Here is a 14766-nt window from a genome sequence, read left to right on the forward strand (position 1 = left end):
AATGGTTGGGATATCCTTGTACTACCAATCATGTTAAGAAAGAGGCTTCGGTTTCTGATGTGCCTTTTGCACAAGGGTGAGAACAGAAGTAGCCTTTTGCCAAAAAGTTGGGTCTGCATCTCTGACACCTCGTGGATGAAGAGCTGTTGCTTTGGCCTCAACACAACTGAGCATCCTCAGCTCTGTACCCCTCGTAGTTCCCCTTCTGCTGTCCTGTTTGTTGGTAAGATTGTGCTCAGTCAGCAGCTTTGACTTGAATGTCCTTCTTAAAACCTCCGATGCTGGCTCTGTCCCAGTCTTTGTTCTTCTACAGCATCTCTCACTGTTTTTCCTACCTGGTCCTGCAGCTTACAGTCTAATCCAGCCTCATCATACCGCTCTGAATTACGATGTCATCTCTTTTTCTGCCCTTGACAGCTAGACAACTTGGATTTCACAGCCACTCAAAGCTGCAGAGTAAGTTGTTTATTAGTCTCTTGCTTTGACTTGTTGCTTCCTGCTTTGTGTTGCTGACCTGGCTCTGCCATCCCTGTTGCGTTAGATGTAAAGCTGCTCTCCTCGCTTGCACATCGCTGCCAAAGTCTGCTGTTGCCCCATCCCTCTTACTCAAATCAAGAAGTTATCAAAGTTATCTCCTGGTCTGATCATCCCACCAGGTCGACTTCTACACCCCCATTTTAGATTTCCAAAGGAGTATTTTTATGCTCTGTTTCCTATTGCCCTTTGTTCCTGAAGACCAGTTGCAAAAGTTTCTGAAAAATTCTCTCCTGGGTGTATTCTGCCTCCCTCATTAAAACCCTTGGGCTTTGATGTCTACGGAAGTTTAATATTTTACGCTATTGGTGTGCTATGAGTTGTACCTGTTGTGTTAATGAAAATGATTCCGGTGATTTTAGGGATCGCTTAGACAATCTGGACACTCACAAATCCATGGGCCTCGATGGAATGCACCCACGAGTGCTGAAGGAGCTGGCGGATGTCATTGCTGAGCCACTCTCCATCATCTTTGAGAGGTCCTGGAGGACAGGAGAGGTGCCCGAGGACTGGAGAAAGGCCAATGTCACTCTAATCTTCAAAAAGGGCAAGAAGGAGGACCCAGGGAACTACAAGCCGGTCAGCCTCACCTCCATCCCAGGAAAGGTGATGGAGCAACTTATCCTGGAGATCATCAACAAGCAAGTGGAGGAAAAGAAGGTTATCAGGAGTAGTCAGCATGGATTCACCAAGTGGAAATCATGCCTGACCAATCTAATAGCTTTCTACGATGACATGACTGGCTGGGTAGATGAGGGGAGAGCCGTGGATGTTGTCTACCTTGACTTCAGCAAGGCTTTCGACACAGTCTCCCATAACATCCTCCTAGAGAAGCTCAGGAAGTGTGGGCTGGATGAGTGGTCAGTGAAGTGGATTGAGAACTGGCTGAATGGCAGAGCTCAGAGGGTTGTCATCAGCGGCGCTGAGTCTAGTTGGAGGCTGGTAACTAGTAGTGTCCCTCAGGGGTCAGTACTGGGCCCAGTCCTGTTTAACTTCTTCATCTATGACCTGGATGAAGAGTTAGAATGTACCCTCAGCAAGTTTGCTGATGACACCAAACTGGGAGGTGTGGTGGATACACCAGAAGGCTGTGCTTCCATTCAGCGTGACCTGGACAGGCTGGAAAGTTGGGCAGAGAGGAACCTGATGAGGTTCAACAAGGGCAAATGCAGGGTCTTGCACCTGGGGAGGAACAACCCCATGCATCAGTACAGGCTTGGGGCGGACCTGCTGGAGAGCAGCTCTGTGGAGAGGGACCTGGGTGTCCTAGTGGACGACAGGTTGACCATGAGCCAGCAGTGTGCCCTGGCTGCCATGAAAGCCGATGGGATCCTGGGGTGCATTAGGAGGAGTGTGGCCAGCAGGTCAAGGGAGGTTCTCCTTCCCCTCTACACTGCCCTAGTGAGGCCCGATCTGGAGTACTCTGTCCAGTTCTGGGCTCCTCAGTTCAAGAAAGATGAGGAGCTACTGGAGAGAGTCCAGTGGAGGGCTACGAGGATGGTGAGGGGAATGGAGCATCTCTCCTGTGAGGAGAGGCTGAGGGAGCTGGGCTTGTTCAGCCTGAAGAAGAAAAGACTGCGAGGGAACCTAATAAATGCTTATAAATAGCTCAAGGGTGGATGTCAGGAGGATGGGGCCAAACTCTTTTCAGTGGTGCCCAGCAACAGGACAAGGAGAAAAGGGCATATACTGAAGCACAGGAAGTTCTGTCTGAACATGAGGAAGAACTTCTTCCCTCTGAGGGTGATGGAGCCCTGGAACAGGTTGCCCAGGGAGGTTTTGGAGTCTCCTTCTCTGGAGATATTCAAGACCCGCCTGGACGAGGTCCTGTGCAGCCTGCTGTAGGTGACCCTGCTTCGGCAGGGGGGGTTGGACTAGATGACCCACAGAGGTCCCTTCCAACCCCGAACATTCTGTGATTCTGTGTTTCCTTACACGCACCCGTCTGTCTGCATCCATCTGTCACCTTGCTGTACACCCGTTACAAGCTCCCTGCGACAGGAATGGCGGTTTTGTCCTGATACAGTAGCTTCATGACTGGTACTTGCAGGCACTCTGTAATGCAAGTAATAGTCAAAGTAATATCATGTTTTTTTACTACCAGACAATACGAAGTAGTAGTGTGAGGAGTAATTTCCATGTGCTGTTTGAACACAAAAAGCATCGTAATGGTGCCAAGTATCAGTCTGATCTGGCTAAACATGGAACTTGAACAAACATTGTTCCAACAGCCAGCAAAGGTTAATGATGGTTTACCTGTAATGTTGTTTTAACGGGTAGGCACTCCTTTTTTACATTCCAGAGAGCTCCATGCCCTTGTTTAAGATCACAGAAAACCAGGAAGCTTTGGTTTATTTATTTTGGTATTTTTATAGTAATGTAGAAAAATATTATTGTGTCATTACCAGAATGATTTTTTTTCATTTGCAAGAAATATTTATTAGGACAATAATTGTTTGTGGTAGATTAAAACCACCAACAAGGGTATGAAAGGCGTGTGTACAGTCATAGCTGAGCTGCTGAAATTGCGGTGGGAGTACCACGGTTGTTATGTAACAGATATTCAAGATAATCCAGAGTAGGTGTTGAAAAAAATAACGTTTGTTATTGAAGTCTGAAAGAAATGCCAACCTACCTAATAATTTTTATGTAATGTTCTTGCCTTGGAATATTGCTATAGGATCAGTTTTTCCAGCTTTGTATACTGGCGTACTGGTGTGTTGTATGGACTGTAAGAGGCCATTTCTGTGATTTTTTGTAGTGCGTTCTTCAAAGTATCTTGAAGAGGACAGAGGACTTGAGAGTATGTAACTTGGCTGAATGAAATATTCAGTACGTTCCTTTAGCTAAAATGTCTTTTGATGATGTTTAGTAAGAAGTTATGTGAAGCTTCCAACTGGTGTTTAGAGATATTGCGGAAAGGATAGTTTTGCGCCAGTCCATTGTCAGAAGGAGTTTTGCTTTGCTTACACTAACAGTAAATGTTATTAAAAAAATAGTAAAGGAGAATCAGCAATATGTTTTTAAATACAACTTTTTAAAATAAGGAACAAAAAAAATATATTTATTATTGAGTCTTGGATGTGATGTGGTGGCCAGCAATAATGCCTTTTATGCAATCTCCATCCCGCAAGAGTAATCGTGTGTCTTAAGTAACAAGAAACCCAGTATGTGAAGCACTGAAGAAAGGACTTCTTCATACATATCATCGGCAGATGAAGTTTCAGTTATGGACCAGGTCCTGCTGAATGATCTATGGCTCAGATGTCCTTTCCGTGGTCTATATTTGAGCCTACATTGGTAAGATTCTTCACTACATCCACAAATAGGAATTCCTTGGGATGCTGGGTGGGGGAAAGGAGTGGAAGTGTGCAGCCTTTTGATTTGGTAATGAAGTTTTGATGTTATTAATTTCAGGTGTCTGAAGTTCTCCAGAACATAATGAACTTCTAAATACATTTAAATGTGTTTTTTTAACATTTACATTGTTAAAAATACTTTCTACCGTTATCTGGGCAATGTGGCGCGGCCCTGCTCTGGAAAGATGACCTGTAACTCCTCATGCTTGACCTGGTCAGGGGCACAGTTGTCAATTCAGAATCTTGCAGGTGATTTACACAAGTGGACACTGAACTTTAACCTGTAAGCTTAGGTCACGCAGATCTATGGAAAAGCAATCAGCTTTAAAAAAACGTACTTCCTTGGCTGAAAGGAGAGCCAGAGAACTGCAAAATGAAAGGCTTAAAGTCTTCCCACAAAGGCTCCTGTAGTCCTCCGGTTTGACAGCTAGTTCTATGAGATGATTGTAAATTGCCAGATAGCATTATTATTGCTAGGCTGTAGAGTTCAAAAACATCTGTTGCTGGGCTTGTCATTATCTAATATGATGTAGAATGAGTAGTTTGCGAAATTGATTTTGTTTTTAACCTGATTTTATTGTATGACTCATTCTTGCAGTGCTGCAGAAGAAAGGAGGACAGTTTCCAATAGTTTGGTTTTGGCAGTAAAACTGAGAGCATTAAGTTGCTAACAAAGAGGAACCAAAGGATATCAGGCTTCTCCCTTGCTGCTGTCCTCCTTTCACTGCAGCAGAGGAAATTCGAGCAGGCAGGTCATATCATGGCGTTGTGTAGTAACTGCACTTCTTGGGAAACATTAGAGTTTGAAAGAGAAATGTGTCTCCTGTATGGATCACAACTGTAGAAGGTATATCTAGTGAAGCTGGTGAGTCACCTTTACAAAATTCCCTGCACATAGCAAGCAGACTGACTCAATCATGTCAAGAAGTTCATAGACTTTGGTCTTACCCACCCATAAATGCGTGAAAATCTGCATAGTTTATGGTTTCAGAATACTCCCCTTGGTAATAATGGAGCTTTTGTTTAAATGCTTAAAAGTTTCTTGTAGCTTGCAGTATCCCACAAGCCTAGAAATAAATCCCTACCCATTTAGGAAAGAATGGGGACATCTACTAACACGCCCTGGTGAGTATGTCCCAAGGGGGATTAGCAAGAGTTGCTTCTACATCGTGCTGCTGCTGGATGAAAGCTGGAAGTCCCCTGTGACTTTGAGACAGTCAGTTCTGCGAAGCACGAATGAGGTAACTGGTGGTATCACCCAGAGCGATATTAGAGCTGTTTAAGTGTATTTGAGTCATCTGAGGTTGTGACGCGTATCATATTTGCACAGTGGCCGTACACTTTCATCTCCAAGAATTCAATCTCGCACAATGACATTTACGTATGTTGTCTTTGGAGAAATGCTCAACTGTGGCTTGTTAATGTAAATCTTATAAAATGCTTGTCAGTGGATCTTGTGTGCTGGAGGATGTAAGAAACAACCTGCCAGCTAGATCAGAAGCAGGCATGTTCTTTCCCACCTAACGTGCCAAACTCATATATCAGTCGTAGTGCGTCATGCTTTTTTTAATACACAGTGGTTGTACTATTCCAAGACGGCGTTACTGCTGCAGCTGCTCGTGCATCAGAGCTGAGGCAATCCGTTTGTATTCTGCCTACCTCCTTCATGATGTTTTGGGTATGACATGGGGCAGACCAGCAGTCCACTGGTCTGTGACTCTGGGTAGTCTGTACACTACCTTGAAATCAAAGGAGCACGGCAGCAGTATTCAGCCTTGCCCTCATGTGGACGGAGGTTCCAGCACATGCGACATGGTGTACTTGTGGAGAGGACCAGGGGAGAGAGTGGGAAGGATCCCTACTTCTGTGGGATCAGGGATGGGCTCTGGGTAGGCTACATGTGGATGTCAAAGCAAAACACACTTTTGCTTTTGAATTTCAGTATCCTGCCAGACAGGCGAACTCCAGCAGTGTGCTCATTTTAATTATTAGGATAATTCCTAAGTTTTCTTTAGGCCAGTATGGCTAATAAAACCATGTTGACAGTGACAGTCATCTGTCATCTCTTAAATTAAAAAAAAAAAAAAAAAAAAAAAGTCTGTACCAAGTTTCTATGTCTTGCTCCTCTCAAGCATATATCCCAAGTGTGGAGCTAAGGAATAATTCATTTCCCAAAAATGCAGTGAGAAAACAGGATACCCCATGTAGCCAGAATAGCTATGCATGCTATATATAACAGTGCTGAGCATTTGTAGAGCAGGTTTCAGGTTTACGCCACGTACCGCAGCTTAGAATGTTCAGGGCCAGACCTCCCCACTGTGTAACACGGTGGCTTCCTTCAGCTGGGTGCAGGACCAGCTCCCAGCCCTGTCCCAGCTACCAGACCGAGACCCACCTCCTCCCAGCCAGAACCATCCCTCCAGGAAGAGGAGGTGATCTGTGCTGTGGGCAGATCTGTCGGGCCCCACACGGACCATGGCACCCGTCTGATACTGAGGTTTGCTACTGTGGGTATTAGCAAACTGTCGAGTGAGTTGGTCCTCAGAGATCATAGAATTGTAGAACTGTAAAACAGCCCAGGTTGGAAGGGACCTCGAAAGATCATCTGGTCCAGCCTTTCACAGAAAAGAGATCCTAGATGAGGTTATCTAGCACCCTGTCCAGTTGCATCTCGAAAGCCTCCAGCAGTAGGGACTCTGCACATCCCTAGGGATATAGTTCCAGTGCTTGATTGTTCTCACTGTAAAATTTTTTTTCTTGTATTGAGATGAAACATCTCCTGATGCAACTTGCTCCCATTGCCCCTTGTCTTTTCTACGTGGCTCCTCGTGAAGTTGGAGCATCAGTCATCTTTGTAGTTGCCCTTTAAGTACTGTGGAATACTGTGATGAAGTTCACCCTGAGCCTTCTCTTCTCCAGGCAAAAAAACCCCAGCTCCTTCAATCTTTCCTCACAGGGCATGGTCTCCAACCCTTTGATCATCTTCATGGCCCCCATTTGGGATCCTCTCCAGTCTGCCTGCATCTTTTTTGAATTATGAGGACCAGATGGACACAGCACTCCAGGTGAGGCCTGACAAGTGCCAAGTAGAATGTGGTGATCCTAGAATCATAGAACCATTAAGGGTGGAAAAGTCTTCTAAGATCAAGTTCATCCCCCTCTGAACCCCCGCGAAGCCTGATCGCAGTTCCCACCCTTGCAAATTAGAGCACAAGCAGCTGAAAGTGTGAAGAAGACTGGAGCCAGAAGCAAGGTGGCAGCCAGCTCATGGACGGGCACGTTGCACGCCGCCTTTTCTCCCCACACACGCCGCTCCTGAGGGCCTCCGTCTGGGAGAGGCGGAGATGGAAGGTGCTGCGTGAGGACCAGCTCGCTCCTGATTGTGGGAAGGTGACGCATGGAGTTGCCGCAGCTCTGCGGTAGCAGGCCAGCAGTACCCATCTTTGGACACGTTTTAGTCCTCGATGTTTCTTGGAGGGTCTGACGAGTCCTGCGTGCGTGAGGGTAGGACCTCTGGAATTCTTCTGAAGCGTGTCCTGCTTCTCTGCAGGGCCCTGCATCCAGACCTCATTTTGCTGTGTTTAAGGTCTGTCCTGCAGGAGGGTCACTCTGTAACTGGCAGTTCACTGAATTTGGATGGATTTGGGAGAGATCTGCTCCCCTCTGATCTTTTCTTCCTTGCTCTGTTCTCACCTGCCTGGGCTGCTGCAAGCTTTGGCTAAAATCCACCTCTTCATACCGTGGCTCAGCTTTGCCCAGTCCTACAGAAACCCGTTCTTCTCCAGATGTCTGGCAGCCTGCGCCTGAGGGTACCATTTTATGGCTAATGGTAGATGCACTAAAAAAAACAAAAAAGAGTATATTCAGAGAGCCCTTGGGTGGTTTTTTTCATTTTGCTTTTACTGCTGGGGAGGACATTCAGCTGCCAGTGCTGCCTGAGTCCTGGCTGTCCTGGGGAGCTGTCTGACAGCTCTGGTGTTTGTCCATCAGGACATCTAGCACTACGTGTATTTCAGAGCACAGCCTGAGCCCTCTCATGCTTGTTGTCTTCAAATTTTCTGATGTATTGTACTGTTGCGGGTGGAAGAATAGTGCACCTCATGGGACACTACTGAGGAAGCTAGAAGGAAGAGAAAAATCCTACATGGGAGAGAGCCAAGCCCGTTCAGCAGTATGGCAGACATCACGTGCTGTGAAGCTGGATCTGCTGCTTGGAGAGCAGGAGACTTGCTGAGGAGATGCATCTCATTGACCCAAAAGTCAAAAAGAAAGGGCTGATGGAAACTCAGATTCCTTGGCCACGACAGGCGAAAGAAAGTCTGCGAATGCCGTGCTCGTGCAGGGCTCCCGCTGGCCCCTCCGGATTAGGCAACACATGGTTCCTGCAAGCCCTCTGCCAGCAAGAAGCTGCTGCCACCATGAATCATCCACTGGGCCAGCAGCCTCGTCCTGCTGAGGGAGGGAGCGAGGGGAGGCACCGGAGGGATTGAAGTGAGAAGGGAGTCTCTGGCATCGTATCGCTCTGCAGGGAGGGACCCTTAGCACCTCACCGCCATCTTCTTGGCCTCCTCCCTCTGCAGCCCTACCTGCCTGCCCCGAAATCCTGGTGGCAGCTGCCTTGGGAGGAAGACTACCAGCAAAAGACCATCATTGACTCAAATGACTTTCCCACTCTGGAAGAAGAGTGCAAAAGCTGGACCTTTCTGGGAAAGCCCTTGAAAATGAACACTGCTGCTTCCCTGTGGAGGTGCTGGCAGGGGACGAGCGCGGGGTTGTTTAGGGAGAGCGTGAACAAACCCTGCCAGAGCGCATTACCGGGACTGATGTCCCGGGAGGGGGAAAGAGGTGGGGGAGGCTGCCAGGCCTCAGGGGGTGCTCTTTTATATTTAATTTATGATCTGTTGATTTGCATCTGGCTGGGGTTTGAGCCCACATGATTCACGTTCACACGGGCAGGTGGGAGCGGCTCCATTACTTTCTTTTGAATCACCCCACTTTTCTGTCACCAGAACATGCTTTAACAGCCTCGTGTGCGCGTGTGTATGTGTGTGTGCGTGCGAGACCCAGCGAGCCTGGTGGGAACAGGCTAGGCTGACTTTGTCTCAGCTTGGTGGACTTGGCAGTGTTAGGTTTGCTGTTGGACTTGATGATCTTAGAGGTCCTTTCCAACCTAAATGATTCTGTGATAGAACCATGAGCAAGAGCCAATCTGGAGTTTCTCCCAGCTTCTGTTTTTCACACGAGGTTCTCTGATGAGGGGTCAGGAGCCCCTTTTTGACTCCTCCACGGGGCTCTTGGAACACCAGTGTGCTCATTCTCCTTGCTGCGTAGCTGGGCAGCGTAAGCCTGCAGCCTGCAGCAGTTCCTGCTGTTGGACCTCAGTGGTGGTGGGGTCATTACAGGCCCATGGTTCCCACTGTCCAGAGACACACAGACGAAAATTTTCTTGCCTGTGGTATTATGAAGTGCGAAAGGATAAGTCAGTTCTGGCCTGTTTAATATAGAAAGTCTAACTAGATCTAGCTACACGAGCAGGGCTGTGTTGGGCAGCAGCATCTTGGGACAAGGATATGGAGTTAGACGGGATTATCATCTCATGCCTCTGCATTTAGGGGAGCAGAACTCCAAGGCAGCAACCTCAGCTGGAGGCACATCCAGGCCAAGAGAGAGGCTGGTGGTATGGCTCACAGCAGCAATGTCACAGTGCTCACCACAAGCCGCTCTGTGAAACTGCTCGTCATGAAATGCAACCTTTCCTCTCAGGAGGGCTGTTAGAAGCTCCAGAAGCAACCTGAAGCTGGGCACAAAGGGCCTGAAACCTGTCTGTGCTGCTGCTAGCCTGGAGGTGTAGGACCATCCCATTGAGACGAGGTGTAGGGCTGCCCAGGGCCCAGCTGCAGCAAGCTCAGGCATCAGGACAGCAGAGCTGTCACTGTCCCAAACCCCAGCTCTGCTCGGAGGAGGAGTGCCCAGCAGGCACTGCTGCAGGGTGACTGCTGTCCTGGCTCGGAGGAGCCGGTGCATCCCCCAGGAGAAGATGTGTGGAAGATGAGAGTTGTGGGGTACCACGCAACCTGCGAGGGCAGAGCTGGCCCTCGAGGGCTGTGCTGCAGCTCCTGCCGTGCTTGGAGAGGAGCACACTGGCCTGGTGCTCTGCGTGTACGGACAGGGTAGAGGTGGCCAGGCCAGTGGGTGCCAGGGTGTCAGCAGTCCCCCCACACGCCAGCCAGCCAGCCAGCCCCTGGCAGTGCCACAGAATCACAGAGTGTTCGGGGTTGGAAGGGACCTCTGTGGGTCATCTAGTCCAGCCTCCCTGCCGAAGCAGGGTCACCTACAGCAGGCTGCACAGGACCTCGTCCAGGCGGGTCTTGAATATCTCCAGAGAAGGAGACTCCACAACCTCCCTGGGCAGCCTGTTCCAGTGCTCTGTCACCCTCAGAGGGAAGAAGTTCTTCCTCATGTTCAGACGGAACTTCCTGTGCTTCAGTTTATGCCCTTTTCTCCTTGTCCTGTTGCTGGGCACCACTGAAAAGAGTTAGGCCCCATCCTCCTGACACCCACCCTTGAGATATTTATAAGGTCCACTTGCAGCCTTCTCTTGTTCAGGATAAACAAGCCCAGCTCCCTCAGCCTCTCCTCGTAGAAGAGATGCTCTAGTCCCCTCACCATCCTCGTAGCCCTCTGCTAGACTCTCTCCAGTAGCTCCTCATCTTTCTTGAACTGGGGAACCCAGAACTGGGCGCAGCACTCCAGATGAGGCCTTACTAGGGCAGTGTAGAGGGGAAGGAGAACCTCCCTTGACCTGCTGGCCACACTCCTCCTAATGCACCCCAGGATCTCATTGGCCTTCTTGGCAGCCAGGGCACACTGCTGGCTCATGGTTCACCTGTCGTCCACCAGGACACCCAGGTCCCTCTCCACAGAGCTGCTCTCCAGCAGGTCCGCCCCAAGCCTGTGCTGATGCATGGGGTTGTTCCTCCCCAGGTGCAGGACCCTGCATTTGCCCTTGTTGAACCTCATCAGGTTCCTCTCTACCCAACTTTCCAGCCTGTCCAGGTCTCGCTGAATGGCAGCACAGCCTTCTGGTGTATCCACCACTCCTCCCAGTTTGGTGTCATCAGCAAACTTGCTGAGGGTACATTCTAACTCTTCATCCAGGTCGTTGATGAAGAAGTTAAACAAGGCTGGGCCCAGTACTGACCCCTGAGGGACACCACTAGTTACCAGCCTCCAACTAGACTCAGTGTCGCTGATGGCAACCCTCTGAGCTCTGCCATTCAGCCAGTTCTCAATCCACCTGCCAGTGGGAGGGCGAAAACTCACTGGTCATGCTGGTTAACCAAAGCCTGGGAGAGATGTTTAAGTTCTCTGAGCTGCTACGCATGCATTTGCAAGTGGAGAGCCATGGTGAGAAACCACTTGGTCTGCGAGTGCCAAGCCCCCTGCACATCACGGGTGCCAGAGCACGAGTAACATACAGGCTACATGCGATGCCCCGTGGCAGCTGGTGAGAGTATGTGCGAGCTGGAGGAGGGGGGGGAGCTGTGAAGCCCTGCTGCCCAGCCCAGCAGCCTGCAGAGCCGGGGCTGCTCAGCTGAGCTCAAATGGCCTCGGTGCCAGCGCCGTCCCACCGGTGCCGGCCGTGGCTCTGGACAAACCTGGGAGCGCAGGGTTTGCAGCCCTGCCGACAGAGGAGTTGTGCTTCAGGAAGCTGGAGATTTTGATCAGTGAGGGGGTTTGGTTTGTTGGTTTTCCCCTCTGAATAGACAGCTACGCACAAAGGTTGAAATTCACATTTCTCGACCGGAGTTTGGCTAAATGCTCTCCATCACGTAAACCGCAAACAATTTGGGAGCGGGTCTGAGACTATTCCTTTCCTAGAGCCTTACGGAGCAGACTTGTCACTGGTTTCAGCGGGAGGCTTCGGAGCAAAGCTGCTGCAGTCCCACTTCGCTTTTGCAAACAGCTTCCTGAGGCTTGGAAACGAAACGTCTGTCCCTAGCCGTTGCTGTTCTCCGCTCGGGAAGTCTCTCTGCCAGCAGCCTCCGGGGTGTTACGAGGGGTTTGCGAGCGCGGTTTGTGTTTGCCTGTGAGCCGGGCAATGCCCAGCCGGGGTGAGTCGGTACAGGGTCCCCCACTCTGAAGCGTGCGGCGCGGGGTCTATTTGCTCCTTGGTGTTGACACGGTGTCTTTGATAACGGGCCTCTTCTTCCTGAAATACAAAAGAAGGATTTAACAGCAAAGGTTGATCTGAACAGATAACCCCGTGTGGGGTCGGAGTCCTGCTCGCTCTTTCTTCTAAATTTTAATGTAAAAGTGTTTCTCCGGGCAAAGTGGCCACCGGGGAGCTGAGCGCAGTGCTCTTCCCCACAGTGCTGGCGTTGGAACCAGATGCCTCCACGCAGCCTGGGCTGAACGCCGGCTCGCCATTGCCCACCTCCTGACTGTGCTGCCCGCTCCCAGCGGTACCCGCGGCGGGGATGGCCGGGGAGCTGCGGGGAGACCTTTCTGCTGATTGGGTGGGGACCCAGGAGCTTGGTAGCCAAGTGTGGCTACCAAGGACCTCTGTGGCCGGCCAGGACCTCTGCCAGGGGTTGCCTGCCATCTGCTGGCAAATCCCACGGCATAGATGGAGCCCAGGAGGGAACTGGAAAAGGAAAGCTCTTGTGGTTTGGTGGCATTGGTCTGGCCGGAGACGCTACTATGTTTTTCTGGTAGGACCGTGGGCATATCACAGAATTGGAGAATCACAGAATGTTTGGGGTTGGAAGGGACCTCTGTGGGTCATCTAGTCCAACCCTCCTGCCGAAGCAGGGTCACCTACAGCAGGCTGCACAGGACCTTGTCCAGGCGGGTCTTGAATATCTCCAGAGAAGGAGACTCCACAACCTCCCTGGGCAGCCTGTTCCAGGGCTCTGTCACCATCAGAGGGAAGAAGTTCTTCCTCACGTTCAGACGGAACTTCCTGTGCCTCAGTTTGTGCCCGTTGCCCCTTGTCCTGTCGCTGGGCACCGCTGAAAAGAGTCTGGCCCCATCCTCCTGACATCCACCCTTGAGCTATTTATGAGCATATATTAGGTCCCCTCACAGCCTTCTCTTCTTCAGGCTGAACAAGCCCAGCTCCCTCAGCCTTTCCTCATCAGAGTGATGCTTCCAGCTGGCGAGGCTGAAGGCTGTGTTACTGTCCAATCCATTCCCATAGACCCCTCGCTCTGGCTGGGCTGCAGAGGGATGCGGCCCTGGAAAAGTGAAAGCCCTCAGATGCCTGATCTGCCATTGCCTGGAATCACCTACATCCATTGCCTGGCATCCACATATGTCCTGATGCCAACATCTTGCCTCTGTGTCCAACATTTGCCCACCTCCAGCAGGGCCCATGGTGACCACCACCCCAGTGTCAGCCTGCCACGAGTTCCGTGGCCCTGTGCTGTGCAGGGTTCAGGGCTGTGGCACTTTCTTGCCAAAGCAGGCACCATCAGTGCCTTTCCCCTGGGGCTGCAGGGGGGGTGAGATGAGGATGATCCCACAGCGGAGCATTGGCTGTGGGGCCAACGGGGAAAGGCCACAAAGGGAAGTGGTCGCTGGGATGAGCCCCTTGCCTGCCTATGCTGGGACCAGCGCCAGAGCCGAGGCTGGGAAGGATGGGCAGGCAGAGCGGTGAGGGGGGAGCAGGCAGCGGACACGCTGGCGATGCGATGGGGCAGACATCAGAGAGTTCGGACTGGCCGGCTGGGAGTTCTGCGCCTCTGAGCAGCGGTGCCTAAATCTGTTGACATTACCGCAGTGCTCTGGTGTTCTGGGGCCCAGGCAACCAGGCAGAGAGGATCTGTGCTGTTCCCGGTGTGGGAAGAACAACGCTGTGATTTACAGCAAGTGCCTCCCTCCCCCTATGTCCGCCCCGGAGATAAGCAGTGCTTTGCCTGATTTTTGCTGCTTGCACAGGGAACCCGTTTTCCAGATTAGTGGGCACGTATTTTGGCTTCCTTGTGCCTGAGGTGTCAGATAATGCTGGGGACCAAGCTGATGCGCGGAGCAGAGGCACCCCAGGAGCCCATCCTGCTGGGTCCAGCACTGTTAGCACCACCAGCAGGTACAGCAGGTTTGCCCACCGGCCACAGGACTGGTGCAGCTGAGCTGGTATGGTCCATGCTCCTCGCCGGCGGCTGGGGCTTACCTCCTCAGATACCACGCTCACCGGCTCTGCTGTAGAGGCTCGTCAGAGCGTCCCACCAGCAGCGAGGACACCGGGCAGCCCCAGACAGCGTGGGGGGGGGCTGCGGCGGGAGAGCAAGAACCAGCCCCTGCCCTGGAAAGCACTGCTGATTGTGCTGTTGGCTCAGTCTTGCTCCTCTCTGCTCAGGATTTCTTCGCCGTCTGTGAAAAGCTGGGCTGGAACGAACTGTTCAGTACTGCCCACCATGGCCATGGTTCTGGTTTTTATTTCTCTGTTCCTTTCCTTTTTTTCCCACTAGGGCTGGATTAGGCTGAGTTTTGTGGCTGGGCAGTGTGGAGTAGCGCCAGACCCTGGTTGTGAGCAGTGGCAGCTGTACGAGACAGAGATTTTGGTGAGTTTTTCTGGAAGTTTGTGGCATTCCAGCACATCCGTCCATGCAAAACCAGGCAGTGTGTCTTCTCTAGCCCTTCTGTACATTTTGAATCCTCTCTGAATAAAGCTGTGTGTGGGCAGCTCAGAAATGAAGCCGGGAGTAGTTCTGGCATCCTCAGGTATCAACTCTGGCAGCTGCAACAGGGACTTCTTTATCCCTGAGAGTTACAGGAGCCGGTACCTGCGGTGCTTGTTGCTACATCTTAACTTTGATTTTTTTTATCCACAAATTGACCCGGTCTGTTTGACTTTTGTCTCGCTCAGGTG

Source organism: Opisthocomus hoazin, chromosome 2 (genome assembly GCF_030867145.1).
Source record: "Opisthocomus hoazin isolate bOpiHoa1 chromosome 2, bOpiHoa1.hap1, whole genome shotgun sequence".
Lineage (NCBI taxonomy): Eukaryota > Metazoa > Chordata > Aves > Opisthocomiformes > Opisthocomidae > Opisthocomus > Opisthocomus hoazin.